Source organism: Humulus lupulus, chromosome 6, assembly GCF_963169125.1.
Source record: "Humulus lupulus chromosome 6, drHumLupu1.1, whole genome shotgun sequence".
Classification (NCBI taxonomy): Eukaryota; Viridiplantae; Streptophyta; class Magnoliopsida; order Rosales; family Cannabaceae; genus Humulus; species Humulus lupulus.
Genome location: NC_084798.1, coordinates 169,382,670 through 169,402,125, shown reverse-complemented (window position 1 = coordinate 169,402,125; position 19,456 = coordinate 169,382,670).

The window sequence follows — 19,456 nt, the reverse complement described above, 5'->3', positions numbered from 1 at the left end:
ATAAGGGATTCGCGACCTATTCATGAACTGTTCCCCTACCTATAGCGATTACATTTTGTCGCTATAGGTGAAGTGAAACGGTGCATTTGGCTTCAGCGACGACATTCATATACTCTATAGTGACGACATGTCGTCGCTATAGAGTCTGTCGATATAACCTCCAACCCGAGTCTTCTTCTTCATTTTTTGCAAAAACTTTCAGAGGAGACGACGGAAACCATCCCCCCCCCCCCCCCCCCCCACCGGCGTTTGGATGATTACTAGGCTGTTTTGTGGCCATTTAATTATTATTTTGGTAATCTATACCTATTTTCTTTATATTTTATGGTTTAATTTGTGTTTTTTTAGTTAATATATGTGTACATTTTGTATTTATTATAAATGGGTTTATGAATTTTTTGTGGGGTTTTTTTTTTAGCAGATTACTTGGATTACTGGTGTTGGATAACACATTAGCCACTTTTGGGTATTGTTTTTAAGTTTTTTATTATTGATTAATTGTTAAATTAAGTTACTGATTATGTAAGTGGTTCTTTTATACAGTGTTGAATTTTGTATTTTTTAGGTTTTATTTGTTAATTTAATTATATTTGTATTTTTTAGGGATAGATTGTAAATATATTTATTAATTTGATTTAATTAAATATTATGTTATAAAAAATGTATATTATAGGTTTAGATTTTAGATGATATAATTTTATATATTTATATATATATATGTTTATTTTTTATGTGTATATGAATGTATGCATAAAAAATGTGAATATGTTTATATGATTTAATGTGGATGTGAATATTAGAATTTAAATAATAATTAGATTATTATGTTATATAAATATAAATAAATGTTTGTAATATGAATATAAATAAAATAATTAAATGCTTATATGAATGTTTGTAATAATAATCTAATAATCCCAAGGTTATAACCTTACCAAGATCGTGCTCAAGGGTCATTCTTATTTTATGCTATACTCGGACCTGAGGTAAGAAAACTGCACCCAATACATGATATATGTGATTAGGGCTTGGCTCGGCTATTAATAATAATTATGAATAGGGCTTGGCCCCCTGAGAATGAACATGTTTAAGTTATCGTTTCGCTTGTTGATTAAACATACTTGAATATTTTGTACCTAATTAAGTGTTATATGACTTTTTGCGTAGCTAGGGCTTGGCCCCGTTAAAGAGCGTGGTTATTACTATGTTTGTAATTATTTGATGATGTTATACGATTAATATGTATGCATACTTGTATTGTATGAAGTATGCTTTTCTATATTTGTATCTGTATATATGTATCCGAATACCTGGTTCAGGGCTTGACTTATTAGTCAAGGATGGCAATAGCGTGCTGCGCGCTGATCGAAAGGCTTGGCCTAAATCAGCAACATACTATTACCTTGGTCGACCCAATGGTCGTTGGAAAACAAAGAATTTGGCTAACTCTATGGCTAATTACCCAGAGCTAAGGGTGTGGGCCCCAGGTGATCCTATGGTCACATAGCTAGAGCATAGGGCCCCAAGGTTGACTCTATGGTCAACTATTTAGGGCAGCGTCCCCAGAATGGTTCAATGACCATTTATTTGTGATTTTACGCATGCATGAGTAGGTTATTACTACTGGGCATGCTAGATAAGTATCTAGAAATTTGTACTTTCTGTTCATGCACATGTTTAAGTTTTCTTGCTGAGTCTTGGCTCATGGGTGTTATGTGGTGCAGGTAAGGGAAAAGGAAAGCTTGACCAGCCATGGGTTGGAGAGCTTCGGTGGCGGCGTGTACATATGTGGCTGCTCATCCACCACGACCGAGGATATCTTAGCGGAACTAGGGTTGTAACCCTAATTTTGTTGTTTAGGTCAGTCGGTTGTAACTTTTGATGTATATACACCCTTTTAAACATTTGTTTATAATATTTTGGGATCCCATGTATGTATGAAACTTTTTAAATAAAAAGTCAACATTTCCTTTGACCAAAACTTTTAACCCTAACCCTTGACGTTAACCTTAGTTACACGTTTATATCCAAATGACTTGATTAGAAATTCTGACACAATTTAAAGTATACAGTTTAACGGTCATGGATTAGGAGGACGTTACAACTTAGTATCAGAGCTGCCAAGGTTTAAGGGTTCCTGAAGACTGGCCGGGCATGTACACTCACCACTAAAGACAAGCTCGACTCAGAGTTCAGTAACTATTTATGTGCTTATGTGCTTAACTGCTTAAATATGATATAAATTCCTTATCTGCACGATTGTTTAGGAAGCATAAGATAATCTGATAGGGCCTGGCCCTTGACTATTGCATGAATGATGAAGAACGTGCTTATTAGCGTTGTTATGCATGTATAAATGTTGGAACATGCTTGTTTGTATCGTTAATTGCTTATGAATGCCATAAATGCTTATTAGCATTGTTATTTGTTGATGAATATCAGGAAGTGCTTATTAGCACCATGATGGGTATATAACGAGTTGGCATGCTTTTCAGCATTGCATCTGTTTGTTTGTCTGTTTGATCTTGGACCGTCAGGTGGCAAGAGGTATTGTTATTACTTACCTAACATTCGATTTGATCACTACAAAGTGGGTTAGATATCAATATGAATCCTCAAAGGTCAGAGAGGTTAGCTGGCCAAGAGATACAGGCCAGGGAAGGGAATGACCAGGGCCAGGCCCCACTGCCAGCTCCTGAAAATTGGCAACATGTGTTTGTTGATATGCAAGCCAGGTTAGAGAGGCAAGAAGATGAGATTCTCCTCTTGAGATAGCAACAAGTTCCAGCAGGGAACCCACAACCCACAGTACCGGCAGTGATACAGCCAGAGGTACCAGCGGTAGTGCAGGCCCAGGCAGGGAGAGATCGATGGGAACCCCTGTATGAGAGGTTTATGAAACAACATCCTCCAATTTTTTAGGGTAGGTCAGATCCACTGAAGGTTGAGCAGTGGATGACCATGATAACCACCATCCTGGATTTTATGAGGGTAAGTGGTAATGAGAGAGTGGCTTGAGCCACTTACATGTTTCGGGAGGATGCCCGAATATGGTGGGAGGTGGTATCCCAGTCCAAAGTAGTAAACACCATGGGATGGGAAGATTTCAGAACTTTGTTTAACGATAAGTACTACAACAACGCAATTAAATCTACGAAGGCTGAAGAGTTTAGCAAGTTACTTCAAGGTAACATGACAGTGACTCACTACGCCCTGAAGTTTGATAGATTGGAAAAGTTTGCCAGGGATCTGGTGCCCACTGATGGGACCAGAAGAGAGAGGTTTCTCTAGGGGCTATAGCCTATGATAGCCTGGGATGTTTGTATTACTACTGTGCCAGGATTGACCACCTACACACAGGCTGTGGAGAAGGCACTTCAGCTGAGAGCGCAAAGAATAAGATCTGGCATGAGAATGCAGCCTGAAGGGATTCTAGGAGACTAGGATCTCCATTTACAAGCTCTGGTAGGGGCGGAGGCCCCAGTGACCAAAAGAGGAAGACTCTGAATACAGTTTCAGTTCCAGGCCCAGATAGGAGGCCACGGGGCATACAAATGGGCCGCCAGGGTGGCGGTGAGACCTGGAGAGCATTCCTAGAGTGTACATGGTGAAGGAGGCGCCATATTAGGGAATGTCAGGTGAAGGCTTGCTTTGTTTGTGGTAGTGTGGGGCATTTGAAGAAAGACTGCCTGAGAGCCAAAAAGGAAGAGCCCAAGAAGGTGGACAGCGTTACGCTAGCTCGGGTGTTCACCCTGACCCAGGCTGAGGCTGAGACTGAGGCTAGTCCCTCAGTGGTTACAGATCAGCTTTCTAGCACTAGAACCTTCTATACTATTTTGATTGATTCGGGTGCTACACACTCTTTTGTTGCTAGTAGAATTATAGATGGATTGTGTAGACCATGTGACTTTTATCCTGTGGGGTTCGGTACTATGCTGCCTACTAGGGAGTTAGTGGTTTCCAAGATATGGATTATATCATTACCAGTTACAGTGGATGGCAGGGGATTGTCAGTTCACTTGGTGGAATTGGTGATGACTGATTTTGATATAATTTTGGGTATGGATTGGCTAGAGAAGTATGGGGCAACGATAGATTGCAAGAAGAAGATGGTAACCTTTGAGCCTGAGGGTGAGGATTCATTTGTATTCGTTGGCACTATGCATAGACCCTGCATTCCTATGATATATGTACTTAGAGTTATAGACCTATTGCAGGGGGGATGCATAGGGTTCTTAGCTAGTGTGGTGGATACCACTCAGGTCATGCCAGTGGGACCATGTCAGACCCAACTAGTCTGTGAGTTTTTGGATGTGTTTCCAAAGGATCTGCTAGGGTTACCTCCACACAGGGAGATAGAGTTTGTGATTGAATTGGCGCCAGGGATAGAGCCAGTGTCTAGGGCACCTTATAGAATGGCTCCAGCTGAGCTGAAGGAACTGAAGGTTCAACTACAGGAGTTACTAGACTTGGATTTTATCAGACCCAGTTTCTCGCCATGGGGCGCACCAGTTCTCTTCATGAAGAAGAAAGATGGTTCTCTGAGGATATCTATCGATTATAGAGAACTAAACAAGTTGGCCATCAAGATAGGTATCCTCTACCAAGGATTGATGATCGGTTTGATCAGTTGCAGGGTAGGACAGTATTCTCCAAGATAGATCTTCGGTCTGGTTATCACCAGCTGAGGATCAAGGAGGTGGATATACCAAAGACAACTTTTCGTACCAGGTACGGGAATTATGAGTTTTTGGTGATGTCATTTGGACTAACAAATGCCCCAGCAACATTTATGGATCTGATGAACAGGGTGTTCAAAGATCACCTAGATTGATTTGTGATGGTCTTTATCGACGATATACTGATATACTCTCAATCAAAGACAGAACACGAGCAACACCTCAAATTGGTACTACAGAGGTTGAGAGAACACAGGTTGTATGTGAAATTCAAGAAATGCGAGTTATGGTTGCCACAGGTGACTTTCTTAGGTCACATAGTCAGTAAGGATGGAATTATGGTGGATCTAGCAAATATTGAGCCAGTCAAAGATTGGTTGAGACCGAAGAACGCTTCAGAGATCAGAAGTTTCTTTGGACTAGCAAGGTATTACAGATGCATTGTGGAAGGGTTTTCCAAGATTGCGTCATCACTGACAGAGTTGACACGCAAGAATTAGAAGTTCATATGGTCAGACAAGTGTGAAGACAACTTCCAGAAGCTCAAGAAGAGTTTGATCACCGCTCCAGTTCTGAGTCTTCCTACAAATCAGGACAAGTTTGTAGTTTATTATGACGCCTCGAGGCAGGGCATGAATTGTGTCCTTATGCAGACAGGGAAGGTGATTGCCTATGCATCATGTCAGCTGAAAGAGTATGATCAGAGGTACCCCACACATGATTTAGAACTTGCAGCAATGGTTTTTGCACTGAAGGTGTGGCGACACTACTTATATGGTGAGAAGTGTGAGATATACATTGACCACAAGAGTTTAAAATACTTCTTCACCCAGAAGGATCTGAACATGAGGCAAAGATGTCGGTTAGAGCTGGTAAAGGATTATGATTGTGAGATCCTCTATCACCCTGGGAAGGCCAACATGGTAGCATATGCCTTAAGCCGGAAGGGTCCGGGACAATTGTATAGTGCCAGGTAGATATCCAGGGAGTTGGCTGACGATATGACTAGAGCAGGAATTAAGTTAGTGGTGGGCCAGTTAGCCAACATCACCCTGCAGCATACTCTTTTGGAGATAATTAAGGAGAAGCAATTAGATGACCCATAGTTGGGATAGATTAGAGGGGACGTCATAGCTGGAGTAGCTAAGAACTATATAGTGTCAAGCATGGGCTTGTTGAGATATAAGGATCAGATCTGTATTACAATGGAAATTGGGATCAAACGGGGGATTCTGGATGAATCTCATACTACCCCTTATTCTCTACATCCAGGCACCACAAAGATATACCAGGATCTGAAAGCTTTATTTTCGTGGCCTGGGATGAAGAGGAACATGACTGAGTACATGGCAAGGTGCCTGACCTGTCAGCAGGTCAAGGCAGAGCATCAGAGGCCAGCAGGGCTGTTACAGCCTTTGGATATCCCAGAGTGGAAGTGGGAGGACATCACGATGGATTTCATGGTAGGATTGCCCAGGATAGTGGGCTAGCATGATTCAATTTGGGTCATCGTGGATCGGTATACGAAATCAGCTCACTTTCTACCAGTGAGGATGAATTACACGGTTGACCAGTATGCAGATCTCTATATGAGAGAGATAGTTCGCCTTCATGGGACTCTGAGGTCTATCGTGTCTGATAGGGACCCTATCTTTACTTCCAAGTTTTGGGGAAGTTTACAGAGGGCGATGGGTACATAACTAAAGTTCAGTACAACTTATCATCCTCAGACCGATGGTTAATCTGAGAGGACTATCCAGATATTGGAGGACAAGCTGAGAGCATGTGTATTGGACTTTGAAGGGTCCTGGGGTAAATATTTGCCTCTGATAGAGTTTTCCTATAACAACAACTATCAGTCTACTATTGAAGTGGCACCTTATGAGATGTTATATGGTAGGAAGTGGAGATCGCTCATTCACTGGGATGAGATGGGTGAGAGGAAATATTTGGGTCCTGAGGCAGTTTAGAGGACCACTAAGGTTATTGGAAATATTAGAGCTCGGATGCTCGTGTCTCAGAGTAGACAAAAGAGTTATTCAGACCCAAAGCGGAGGAACGTGGAGTTCCAGGTGGGAGACTATGTCTTTCTTAGGGTTTCACCGCTGAGAGGGGTGAAGAGATTTGGGAAGAAGGGCAAGTTGAGCCCTAGGTTTGTGGGACCATTTGAGATCCTGGAGAGGATCGGTTAGGTTGCCTATAGGTTGGCCTTACCCCCTGCACTGTCTAGTGTGCACAACGTATTTCATATTTCCATGCTGAGGAAGTATGTATAAGATGGGACTCATGTGTTGAGTTATGAGGATCTAGAACTAGATGCAAATTTGTCCTATGAGGAGCAGCCAGTTCAAATTTTAGACAGGAAGGACAAGGTCCTGAGGAAGAAGACTATACCTTTAGTTAAGGTATTATGGAGGAACAACAAGGTCGGGGAAGCGACTTGGGAACTGGAGATAGATATGCAGACTTAGTATCCCGAGTTGTTTAAGTAAAAAATTTAGGACGAAATTTCTATAAGGAAGGGATAGTTGTAACATCCCAAATTAGCTTGTGACAGTCAGAATCCCGTGATCCATAAGGGGAAAGACCGGGTAAAAGCTGTGCAATCCCACACCGCCTGGGGAAGGTCAAGTGTGATGATTCTAAAGACTATGTAGGTATGGGACTACACAATTGAAGAGGGCTTAAATGGATTGATGGGTACTACCTATATCAACAAGATGCATCTTCGTTTCAGCAGCCCATCACTTGAGAACTCCAAAGTTAAGCGTGCTTGACCTGGAGTAATCTCAAGATGGGTGTCCTCCTGGGAATTCCCAGGAAGCGTGCGAGTAAGGACAAAGCACACTGGAAAGACTCGTGTTGGTTTGTAGGGCCAGTCGTCATTCCAGGAAACAGCCATAGTGATGTGGAGCGTTACATAGCTAATACGACTTAGGGCCTTGATTAGGGGGCCAGAATGACAATATATGGAATTATATTCTTATATGATATATTTGTGTATGATTATGTGAATATGTGAGTTATATGATAATATAACTAGTTATGCATGTTTAGGAGTATTAAATATGTACGTGGACCCGTTTCTTATTAGAAGGGCAATTTTCATAATTTGGTCTGTTATGGGCATAATTTATATATGTGCATATATGTGATATATGTGAGAGATCACATTATTATGTGGATTTATTTGGATTACTCGGCACGAGACGATCCTGTGGAGCAAGTTAGCGGGAAAGTCACAGCGGGACCCAATACCCGACTCGGGGAGAGTCAAGGGGTATTTTGGGTATCTAGCTCAGTATTGGGTTATTGGATAACGGGAATGAATAATTGAGGATATTTTTGGAGTTAGTGAGATTATGAGGGAATACTAGGGATTTTGACCATTTTTCCCTCGGGGACGTTTTTGGTACCCCGAACCTCGGGATTAACTTAAGTAACTCAAGCCTTAAGGAAACAAAAAAAAAATGCAACAAACACTTGTAGCAGCTCACTCAACCGACCCTCTCTCTCTCTCTCCCTCATTCTCTTTCATTTTATAAGTGAATTGCTTGAGGAAACCAAGGGATTTTTGGTTGAAAACTTGGAGATTGAAGGCTTGAACTTGGGAATTGGATTGGCTACAACTAGGGGGACTTCAATCATAGTTGGGGTAAGGTTCTAACCTTTGTGTTTTATTGAATTTTGTTAGATTTTTTGGTGTTCTTGAGCTTGTAGCTCAAATGTTGTATTAATGAGTTTTGATGAGTTTTTCATCCAGTTTTAGTTGGGTTTTGTTGCTGGGAAGATATTAAATCTGTTATGAGGATTGAATTGTTGTCCTAGGATTGATTTGGGAAATTTTGTTGGGTTTTTTGCTGGAGAAAACAGAGGAAATCTAGGTTTGCAAGGTCAGGTCGCGGCCTTGTTCTTAAGGCGCCGCGACCCAACCGAACCCAGGCCCAAAGAGGAGGTTCTACTTCGGGGGCGCACTGTGACCCTTTAGGCCAAGTCGCGGCCCGTGTCCAGGTTCCAGGCAGGAGGGGGCCTCTGACCTGGGAGGCGCATCGCGGCCCTAAAGGGCAAGTCGCGACCCACCTGGGTGGTTTAGCCACCATAAGTCTTTAGTGATGGGAATTTAAACCTAAGGGATCGGGATCGAATCTACTACCAAGTTTAGAAGAATTCGAGGTCCTGGAGGCTAGGACTCGGTCCTGAAGCCTTTATTTGCTTGTTATTGATGGAGTCCTATATTATGGTTGTGACTAGGTTATCACTAGGGGCTCAGAACTGGGATCATGCTCAAGGGTCGTTCTTATTTTACGCTATACTCAAACCTGAGGTAAGAAAACTGCACCCAATACGTGGTATATGTGATTAGGGCTTGGCCCGACTATTAATAATAATTATGAATAGGGCTCAGGCCCCTGAGAATGAATGTGTTTAAGTTATCATTTCGCTTGTTGATTAAACATACTTGAATATTTTGTACCTGATTAAGTGTTATATGACTGTTCGCATGGTTTGCGTAGCTAGGGCTTGGCCTCGTTAAGGAGCATAGTTTTTACTATGTTTGCAATTATTTGATGATGTTATATGATTAATATGTATGCATACTTGTATTTTATGAAGTATGCTTATCTATATCTGTTTCTGTATATGTATCTGAATACCTGGTTCAGGGCTTGACTTATTAGTCAAGGACAACGATAGGGTGTTGCGCACTGGTCGAAAGGCTTGGCCTAAATCAGCAACATACTATTACGTTGGTCAACCCAATGGTCATTGGAAAACAAAGCATTTGGCTAGCTCTATGGCTAGTTACCCAGAGCTAAGGGCATGGGCCCCAGGTGATCCTATGGTCACATAACTAGGGCATAGGGCCCCAAGGTTGACTGTATGTTCAACTATTTAGGGCAGCGGCCCCAGAATGGTTCAATGACCATTTATTTGTGATTGTATGCATGCATGAGTAGGTTATTACTGCTGGACATGCTAGATAAGTATTTGGAAATTTGTACTTTCTGTTCATGCACATGTTGAAGTTTTCTTGCTGAGCCTTGGCTCATGGGTGCTATGTGGTGCAGGTAAGGGAAAAGGAAAGCTTGACCAGCCATGAGTTGGAGAGCTTCGGTGGCGGCGTGTACATATGCAGCTGCTCGTCCACCACGGCCGAGGATATCTCAGAGGAACTAGGATTGTCGCCCTAATTTTTCCTCTTAGGTCGGCCAGTTGTAACTTTTGATGTATATACACCCTTTTAAACATTTGTTTGTAATATTTTGGGATCCCATGTATGTATGAAACTTTTTAAATAAAAAGTCAATAGTTCCTTTGGCCAAAACTTTTAACCCTAACCCTTGACGTTAACCTTAGTTACACGTTTTTATCCAAATGACTTGATTAGAAAGTCTGACACAATTTAAAGTACATAGTGTAATGGTCCTTGATTAGGAGGACGTTACAAATCACTTTGCTCACATGTTTTATTTTCATGATTATTTATTTAATATAAACTTCTATTAAATCCTGAGCATATAGCTAATCATATTTATAGTGACGTAATGATAGTGGAATATAAATATGATTATATGTTCAAAAATAAGCAAGTCCTAAGATTAGTCGGTGCAAATGATTTACACTGACTAGCCAATCTACGATATAATCTACTTACACATTGTAGTGTTATGTTCTTTCCAGAACATTAACAAAGTTGATAAGATCAAATGTATTTGTTACATTAGACTGGACCGATATTGACAGTAGATAGGATAAGTAAACATACTGTTATTATATATTGAGTGATAATTATGGTTGTAACAATGGATATCTAATAATGTATCTATAGAGCATTCTACGAATTCAAGAAGGCAATTCTGAGTCTTTAGTGGAGACATGAGGAATTAATATGTTAGTAAATTTATTTGTTAAATTTATGATAACTTATTGGAGCTTGATTTCATAGGCCCATGGTCCCCATAGTACCTTGGATCAAATCATCTAGATTGTCTCAATTAATTGATTTAATTATCAATTAGAATTATCAAAGTTGACCAGGTCAATTTTGGATAGTTTCACAAAGTTATGCAATTTAGAGAAGAAAAGAGATTTTAGGGCAGATTTATTAATTAAGACAAATTTGTGTCTAAATTAATAAATAAGTTTAAATCAAGGTTCAAATTATAAATAATTAATTTAATAAATGATTCAAATAATTATTTAACTAATTAATCAATAGAAAATAATTCGGGCCTTGAATTTAAGTCCAACAGGATTATAATTAAATGGAAAATTTCAGGGGCCTAAAGCCCATGAGAATTTTGACTAAATGACTGATATTACCTATTATTTTATTGATTTTTAATTAAATAAGTGACATAATTGAGCCTATAAAAGGAATACTAAGTGAGAGTTGAAAACAGATGATTAGAAGATCTAGTTTTTATGCTTTAGGGTTTTAGACTCTCTCTACAGCAAAAGTCTTTTTCTAAGCCTCTATATTCTCTTCTCTTCTTCTCTCTGTATCTATCTCATGTGTTGAGAATTTCTCACTCTAGTCTACGTGATTTTAAGGATACTGTGGAAGACTATGAAGAAATTTGAAGATCAGTTCAGTTTCTTGGCGATACCCTGCGACAGAAAGGATACAAGGGTTAGAAAAATTGAATGAATGACTTATTCATTCCACTGCATAGAATGTAAGTGTTCTTATCATTATCTCTATTTAAATTCAAGTATAGAAACATGTTCTAGGTTTTCTTATATTAATTTGTTTAATATATGATTTACATGAAAATAAATAAGATCTTGTATAAGTATTCCCTACATATTGAACCTTACTCGATAAGTCAAAAGTCATAAAAGCACAAATAGAAGTTCATTACTCACTTCAGGATTGAGGTTAAGTCTCAAATGACCATTGATTGATTAATGTTGAACTTCTATATTTTAACGGAGATTATCAAAAGTTCTTTCTTTCATTGTGTCCCAGTCCAATACAATCTATATTGTATACAATACCTCTATCTTTTTGTGTCGGTACACTTAACAGTCTAGATGAACTGCTCTGTCTTAAACAAAAGATATACCGTACTCATAATCTTTATTAAATAAAGTTTCCACTTTATTTAGCGATTAAGGACAATTTTCATATTATTATCTTGAAATAAATCTTCTTGTATATATATATATATCATTATATAAATACTTAATTCAAGACCACATCAATAATATTGGATCTTCATGATAAATGGCATGTATAATTAAATACAAATACAAGTGCAAAATATTAACTTTATTTAATTAACAATATTCATTCATATAGAAATACGCTTTAAGGGCACAAATCTCAACATATCAGTATGTAAAACCTAAAAATTAGCTTGAAATTGATTTTTACGCGTGGAGTGAATTTTTTTTAAAAAGGTCGCAACATCATATTTATCTTTTAATAGGACCACTCAAGTTAAGCGTGTATGGTCATCAATAAATGAAATAAACCATCTAGCATTAGAAATATTTTTAACCCGAGAGGGACCACACATATCACTATGAATAAGAGTAAATTATTTAGATGCTTGATATGGGCGATAGTGAAAAGCAGAACTAGTATGCTTAGCAAATTGACACATTTCGCATTTAAATATGCTAAGTTTTTATTCCGAAACATAGTATGAAGTAAATGTTTAAGATATGGAAAGCTAGGATGACCTAAATGATAATGTCACCTCATAATATATAAAAAAAAAACTAGAAACAATACAGCCAACATGCAAACTTTTATTCACTTGAGCAGGTGGCGGATCAACAACAAAGTAATACAGCACGCTACATTCCCTCGCACTCCCAATCTTCTTCCTTAATGACATTTCTTGAAGAATACAAGATATCAGAGTGAATTTAGCAAGGCAGCCATGATCAAGGATAAGTTTGCTAATGGAAAGGAGATTAAAAGATAGATTTGGCACATGAAGAATATTTTTAAGTGTAAGAGAGGGGGGTATATAAACGGATCCTTTACCAGCCACTGTGGAGACAGAACCATCAACAATTTTTATTTTAATAGTACACGAGCAAGGATTATAAGTGCTAAACTGGTGGGATTGACCAGTCATGCGATCAGACGCGTTAGAATCAACAATCCAAGGGGTTGTTTGGGAAGAACAGGCAGCGAAAGTACCTGGGGCATAGGTGATTTGCTGAGATGCAGATGCTGGTGGAGTTGGGCAATCTAATCAAAAGTGAAGGGAAATGATTAAGATCTGGAAGCAAACAAAGCACGCCCATCAGAGTGAGTACTAGTAGCATTTATGGGCTTCCAATCCGTTTGTTTACCATGTATATTCTAGTGAGTAGCTTTTATGTGGTCGAGTTGCTCAATGTTCACACCCTGGGCATTCACGGCACTATCCACGGGGTTCAGCAACATAAGGTGGGCTCTGGACAGCAAGGGCAGAATGATCTGCTTCAGCGGTCGGGAGAGGTCCCATCATGACCCGCTTGCGGCATTTCCTCTCGTCGACTTCAGCAAAGGCCTCATGAATTGAGGGAAGAGGTGACTTTCCGAGGAGGCGACCATGAACTTCATCTAGGTCACGATTCAAGCCATGTAAAAAATCAAATAAACACTCACGATCAAGCATCTTCTTGTAGGAAGAAGCATCTTCGGAGCACTTCCATTTTGGAACATAAATGTAACATCCCAAATTTCCTAATAAGGCTTAGTGCCTGGATTAGGGGGCCGAGAGGCAATAATTGAGTTATTATGTGAATTATATTATAATATAATCATGCTTGTACTTTAAAGATATTACATATGCGTATGTGGGCCTATTTCTTATAAGAAGGGTGTTGCGCGGTTCTTCTCCAACAGGTAATTAAGAGAATAAGAGAAAGGGATTAGTGCCAAATGTAGAATCGAAACAGATATATGATCTTAGAGGATGAAAGAGGTGACTCAAGACACGTTTTTTAAGTGGTTCGAAGGTTAAAATCCTTCTACTCCACTAGTCAATATTATTGATCTATACTGAGTATTTGATTACAGAGTATTTCTTACAAGAGATTATTTTTTCCAACCCTTATCAACTCCCAGGGTCTCCATATTTATAGGAGAAGGCACCTGGAAGTTGGTAAGAAGGTCATCCCGTGACCTTCTTACTTGTCGTATCAATTCTGTGACATTCATGATTAATTCCTAAACCTGACACATAAGTGTGGTCAAATCAATAGGTAAGGAGGCAATGGGCCGCACGGCCCAACCCAGTCGTGGGTGTCTGAATCCGCACGTTCCTGCTGCGTGTCCGAGAAGTCAGGGGGATATCAGACACGTGATGCCTGATATGTGCACATTTACCTTGCGTGTGTTGACTTCGCAAAGGGTCATAGCCTCCATATGAAGCTCGTACCACGAGCTTCATACTTAGCTCGGTCTTCGACCTTCGGGATCCCTGCCCCGACCTTGGGCAGTGAAGGCGAGCTCTTGGGGCTTCCTCGAGCTAAGAAGGCACGACATTACGACAGAAGCTCCGGCCCCTGGGGATGATCATGAGGTAATCATGGTTAGGCCGCAGCTCGGCTTGCTAATCAGCCCGTGGGAAAATCAGGGCGTACAAAGGGTATATTGGTAATTTGACCCTTTAGGGCTATAAATGTGAATATGTGTTTGTGTGATTGAGACCACATTATTATGTGGATATATTTGGGTTACTCGACAAGAGTCGTTCCCGATGAGCAAGTTAGCGAAAAAGTCACAACGGGGTCTTAATACCCGGCCCGGGGTGAGCTTAGGGGTATTTTAGTAATTTAGTACATTACCGGGAATTGGTGGGTAGTGGGAATTTATTGGTGACCGTGTGAGAATATTGAAAGTAGCGGGAATTATAGAATGCAAATTGTGGATAGCAGGATTTAAGGCAAAGGACAAAATTGCCCTTGTGAGCACTTGTTGAATAGGCTAAGGGCAAGGGGCAAATTAGTCATAACCATTCAGTTTAGGATATAGATGGCTGGGTAATTATCATAAGGTTAAGGAAACTAAAGGAAAGAAATCAGCAGCCCTTTCTTTCTCTCTCTCGTTCTACACCTTTTCTCTTGGGGCTTTGGTGATTTTGATCATCTAGAAGGGTCTTGCTTGGAGGGAAGGCTTGAAACCAGGGGGATTGCTAGGAGTTATTGCTACTGGAGTCATATAGCTGAGGTAAGGATCTTGAATTGAGGGATATTATGTTAATTCAGTTGGTATATCTAGAATTATAGAGTTCATGCATGTTTGTTAATTGGGAGATTGGGTTTTGGATTGTGATGAGTTTAATTTGGTATTTAGTTGGGTTTGATTGCTGGTAAGAGGTATATTGTTTGGGGGGAATTAATTGGAAGGTTGGGATGGAATTTAGTGAGTTTTGGTTGGGTTCGGTTGCAAAAACCCAGAAAATTCTGGGTTCGTGGTGATGAGCCGCAACTCTTTTGTGGTGAGTCGCGGCCTGCGAAGGGGATTTTAGGCCCGCAGGGCTCGAATGCAGGGGCGGGCCGCGGCACCTCAGGGGCGCGCCGCGGCGCGCGTTGGTTTTCAGAGAGGCCGAGCCTCTGGAATTAGAGGCAGGGCGCGGCTCGGATTTTTGGGGCCCCCATAAGGGGAAAATTGACCTTAATGGGATTCTTAGGTTGGAAACTTAACCGCTTGGGCTCGGGATCGAACCTACTTCCTTGTTAAGTGGAATTCAATGTCCGGGAAGCTAAGAGTTGGTTTGGAAGTTGTTATTTACCTGTTATTGATGGGAACTTCTTTATCGTGGTTATGACTAGGGTTTCGCTAAGGGCTTGAATCGGGGATCGTGCTCGGAGGGTTGTCGCTAGTAACCCGCATACGGACCAAAGGTAAGAAAACTGCACCTGTTATGTGAATGCATGATTAGAGCTTAGTTAAGGTGATGAACATGATTATAATTATGTTGTGAATGTCTGATTAGGTACGTTGTAACGAGCATAATTATGATTATGCCTATGACTGTTGAGTGAATGTATTATGATGGATGGTATGACTGTTTGATAAGTATGCTATATGGAACATGAGACTATTTGTATGACTGTGAGGCTTAGTTTATAAACTAGGGTATCATTAGAGTGTTAAATGGAGATCAACTTATTAGTTGAGAATTTGATGGGCTCTGGGAGATTCTTAATAGTTAAGAATCTCAAGGCTTCAACTTATAAGTTGGAGGCACGTGGTGGCTTGACTTATAAGTCAAGGGTGTAAGGGACTTAGTTTATAAGCTAAGATTGGCATAATGCACGTGGAGTGCAGGCCACCATGGTTGGGCCACCCTGGGGGTGCAGCATGCACTTGATTGGCTCGGATGCCAACAACTTGAAAGAAAGTGCGACATGCACTTGTGTGACTCTATGGTCTCCAATTGAGTTTAATGGATGTACTGGGCCCAGTTATTACTGTTTGATGGTTGTTTTATTCGCTGAACTGTTGATTATGTTTTCTTGTTGAGTCTTCTGGCTCACAGGTGCTTTGTCGTGCAGGTAAAGGTAAAGAGAAGATCAACCAGCCATGAGTCGGAGGGCATTAGCAGTGGTATGTACATATGCAGTCCGCTCGACCACCACAGCCGAGATGCTCAAAGGAACTAGGGTTAAACCCAGATTTTGCCGCTTAGAACGGCTTAATGTGTATTCTGAGTTTTGTAACAGACTTTTAAACTAATGTTTTTGGGATCCCATGTAAAGAACTTATCTTTAACTTAATGGAAATGTTTATGAAATGATCAAAAGTTTTAGTACCCAAACCTTAGTGGTTAATCACATGTTTAGTCCAAATGACTTGTTAGTAAGTCCAGCACTGGTTTCAAAACACACCTGGTAATGGACCCTAATTAATAGCGCGTTACAATAAAATAGGTCAATTTCTTGCCAAAGATTATACAAAGTACTATAGTATTAATTTATAGAGAGAGCCTATTGTTTTTGGTCCCGAAGTTTGGACTTGAGTTCAAATACTTGTGTAGAATTGTCAAGGTCGGAGAAGACTTATTTGACAGCATCTCACACTTCTTTGGCAGTAGAGAGAAATATGTAAGTCTGGCCAATTTCAGCTTCCATGGAGTTGACAAGCCAAGAGATGATAAGAGAATTTTCGGAATCCCATTTGGTGAAGGACTGATCAGTGGGTGCAGGAGAAATAATGTTGCCGGTGAGATAGCCAAGGTGACCATGACTAGTGAGATATAAAGTCATAGACCGTGACCATTGGAGGAAATTCTGACCGTTCAATTTATGAATGGTTATTTGGAGATTAGGCTGGTCATATTGGTGGGGATTAGGTTCAAATGGTGTTTTGGAAATTTCAAATATGGCAGAGGTTTCATCTGTGTTTTTTGGAGCAATGTGAGTGACCATGATTGATTGTTACTGAGTTTGGAGAAGATATGCGTGAGGAAGAAGAGAGGTAGGTCTTAGAAAAGATGGTATGATATAATGTAGAAAAGTGTATTATTTGATATCTTTTTCAGTACATACAATATCCTATATATAAGATGTAAGCCAATCAGCTATGTAAGTTGTACAAATTAGATCAAATGTGATAGCTACCTAGGTCAACTATTTTAAGCCTAGAATCAAATGATATATACAGAAAAATGAAAGTATTGATACTGAAATTAATGTACAATATTTCTACAATTAATTAATTACTTTTTTATTAACTTTTATGCTTTTTTAAAATATTTTATTTTACTTTTAGTATAACATTAAATGTAAATGAAGTTTTTTTTATATAATTAGTTTTTCAGATAATAATAAATAAAAAGGAAAATTATTACTTTTTCATATTTTCAATAAATATTAAATGAGTATTGATGAAATATTCACATTTGCATCAACTTTTACAATTGTGCATTGGAACACAATTGTAAAAGTTGTGCAAAATATATCAATGATTGACTTTTTGTACCAAATATAGCACAATATTTGCATCTTTCGTTGGAGAAGGTCAAATATTTTAGCTAGTAATTTTTTTTGTTCTCTTCCTCTCATCCTTCCAAAGATGGAAGAATTACACTATGTTTGACATGGTGGAATTTTGTAACCATAGAGATGGTAAGAGGGAGAAGAGTGGGGGAAGAGTAAAATCCACTTTTTTGGCAAGAAAGAAAATGGAAGGAAATGAAAACGGAGAGATGAGGTCTCCCTCCTAATCTTGCATTTTGAATCACTTTGAAAATAGAAGGATGAGAGATAAGACAAAAAAGTATAATTGAATTTACATGAATATCTTTAAAATAAATTAAAAATATATTTGATAATTGGTAACATAATAATTTTGCATTTGAATTTTATAACCCGTCATTTCTTCTCTCCTCTCAATATTAAAAAACATAGAGGTTACTATTAGCTCCATTCATTACACTCATTTTTTTTAAACTCCACTCTTCCTACCAAATATAGCCTTGAATTTAAGAATTTGGAGAAATTTTATCCTCCTTGATTTCTCTCCTCCCTCCTTGTATCCATCCTACCAAACAAGAGAAGTGACCACTCCACTCCTTTCCCTCCCTTCCACAACTCTATAAACCCCTTCTACCAAACAAAGGGTAAAGACCTAAACACTACCCTCTCAACTAACCTGAAATGACTCAAGGTGAGCGGAAATTTTCTTAGATGGGAAATTTTAGTTTTATGCTTAATGAGAAGTTCTAAGTTAAAAAAATGCTAGGCATTAAATCATTTAAGAAAAATGCTAATTCTTTTGACAATACTCAAAATACCACTCTCATAATTTTTCCCATCCACTTCCCCTTCTCTCTTCCCTCTCTCTCCCTCAACCCATTCCACTCAACTCCCTCTCTAGAAAAAAAAATGCATGGGTAAGGTAAAATATAATAGAAACCAATGTAACGGCAAGTATTCCTCACTTAGGACACTAAAATACTACATTTTGAACAAATCTGGGCATGATATTTGGGTTTTTTTTGTGATTTTTTTTCAGATCTGAAACTTAGAAATCTGCAGAAAATCGACGTGGTTCGATGGTGGTCAATGCTAGCTCGATGGGGCCTTCAAAATCAAGATTTTCATGAAAAAATCGATGTTGCTCGATGGTGGTTCGATGAAATTCTTGCAAGATACATAATTTTTCACTCGGGTGTCCGTTTGGGGTGATTTTTTTTTTTTTGGGTATTTTTTCAAGATCTACACGTTTGAGATGTGTATATACACATTTGGGAAATGTAAATCTTGAAAAAGATGACAAATGCAAAATATACCTCATGTTCAAGATATGTTTTGGTATGTTTTCAAGTTCTAAACTTTGAAAATGTGTATGCGAACATCTAAAACGTGTAGATCTCAAAAAAATACCCAAAATAAAAAAAAATCATCACAAGCGGACACCTGAGTGAAAAATTATGTCTCTTACAAGAATTGCATCGAACCACTATTGAGCAACGTCAATTTTTTCATGAAAATATTTATTTTGAAGGCCCTATCGAGCTAGTATCGAGCATCATCGAGCAACAATCGAACAAAGTCTATTTTCTACATATTTCAGAGTTTCATATCTGAAAAATAACTCAAAAATCATGCCCAGCTCGATGGTTGCTCGATGGTGTTCAATGCTACCTCGATGGGGCCTTCAAAATCAATATTTTCATGAAAAAATCGGCGTTGCTCGATGGTTGCTTGATGGTGGTTCGATGCAATTCTTGTAAGAGACATAATTTTTCACTCGGGTGTCCATTTGGGATAATTTTTTTTTTATTTTGGGTATTTTTTTGAGATCTACACGTTTTAGA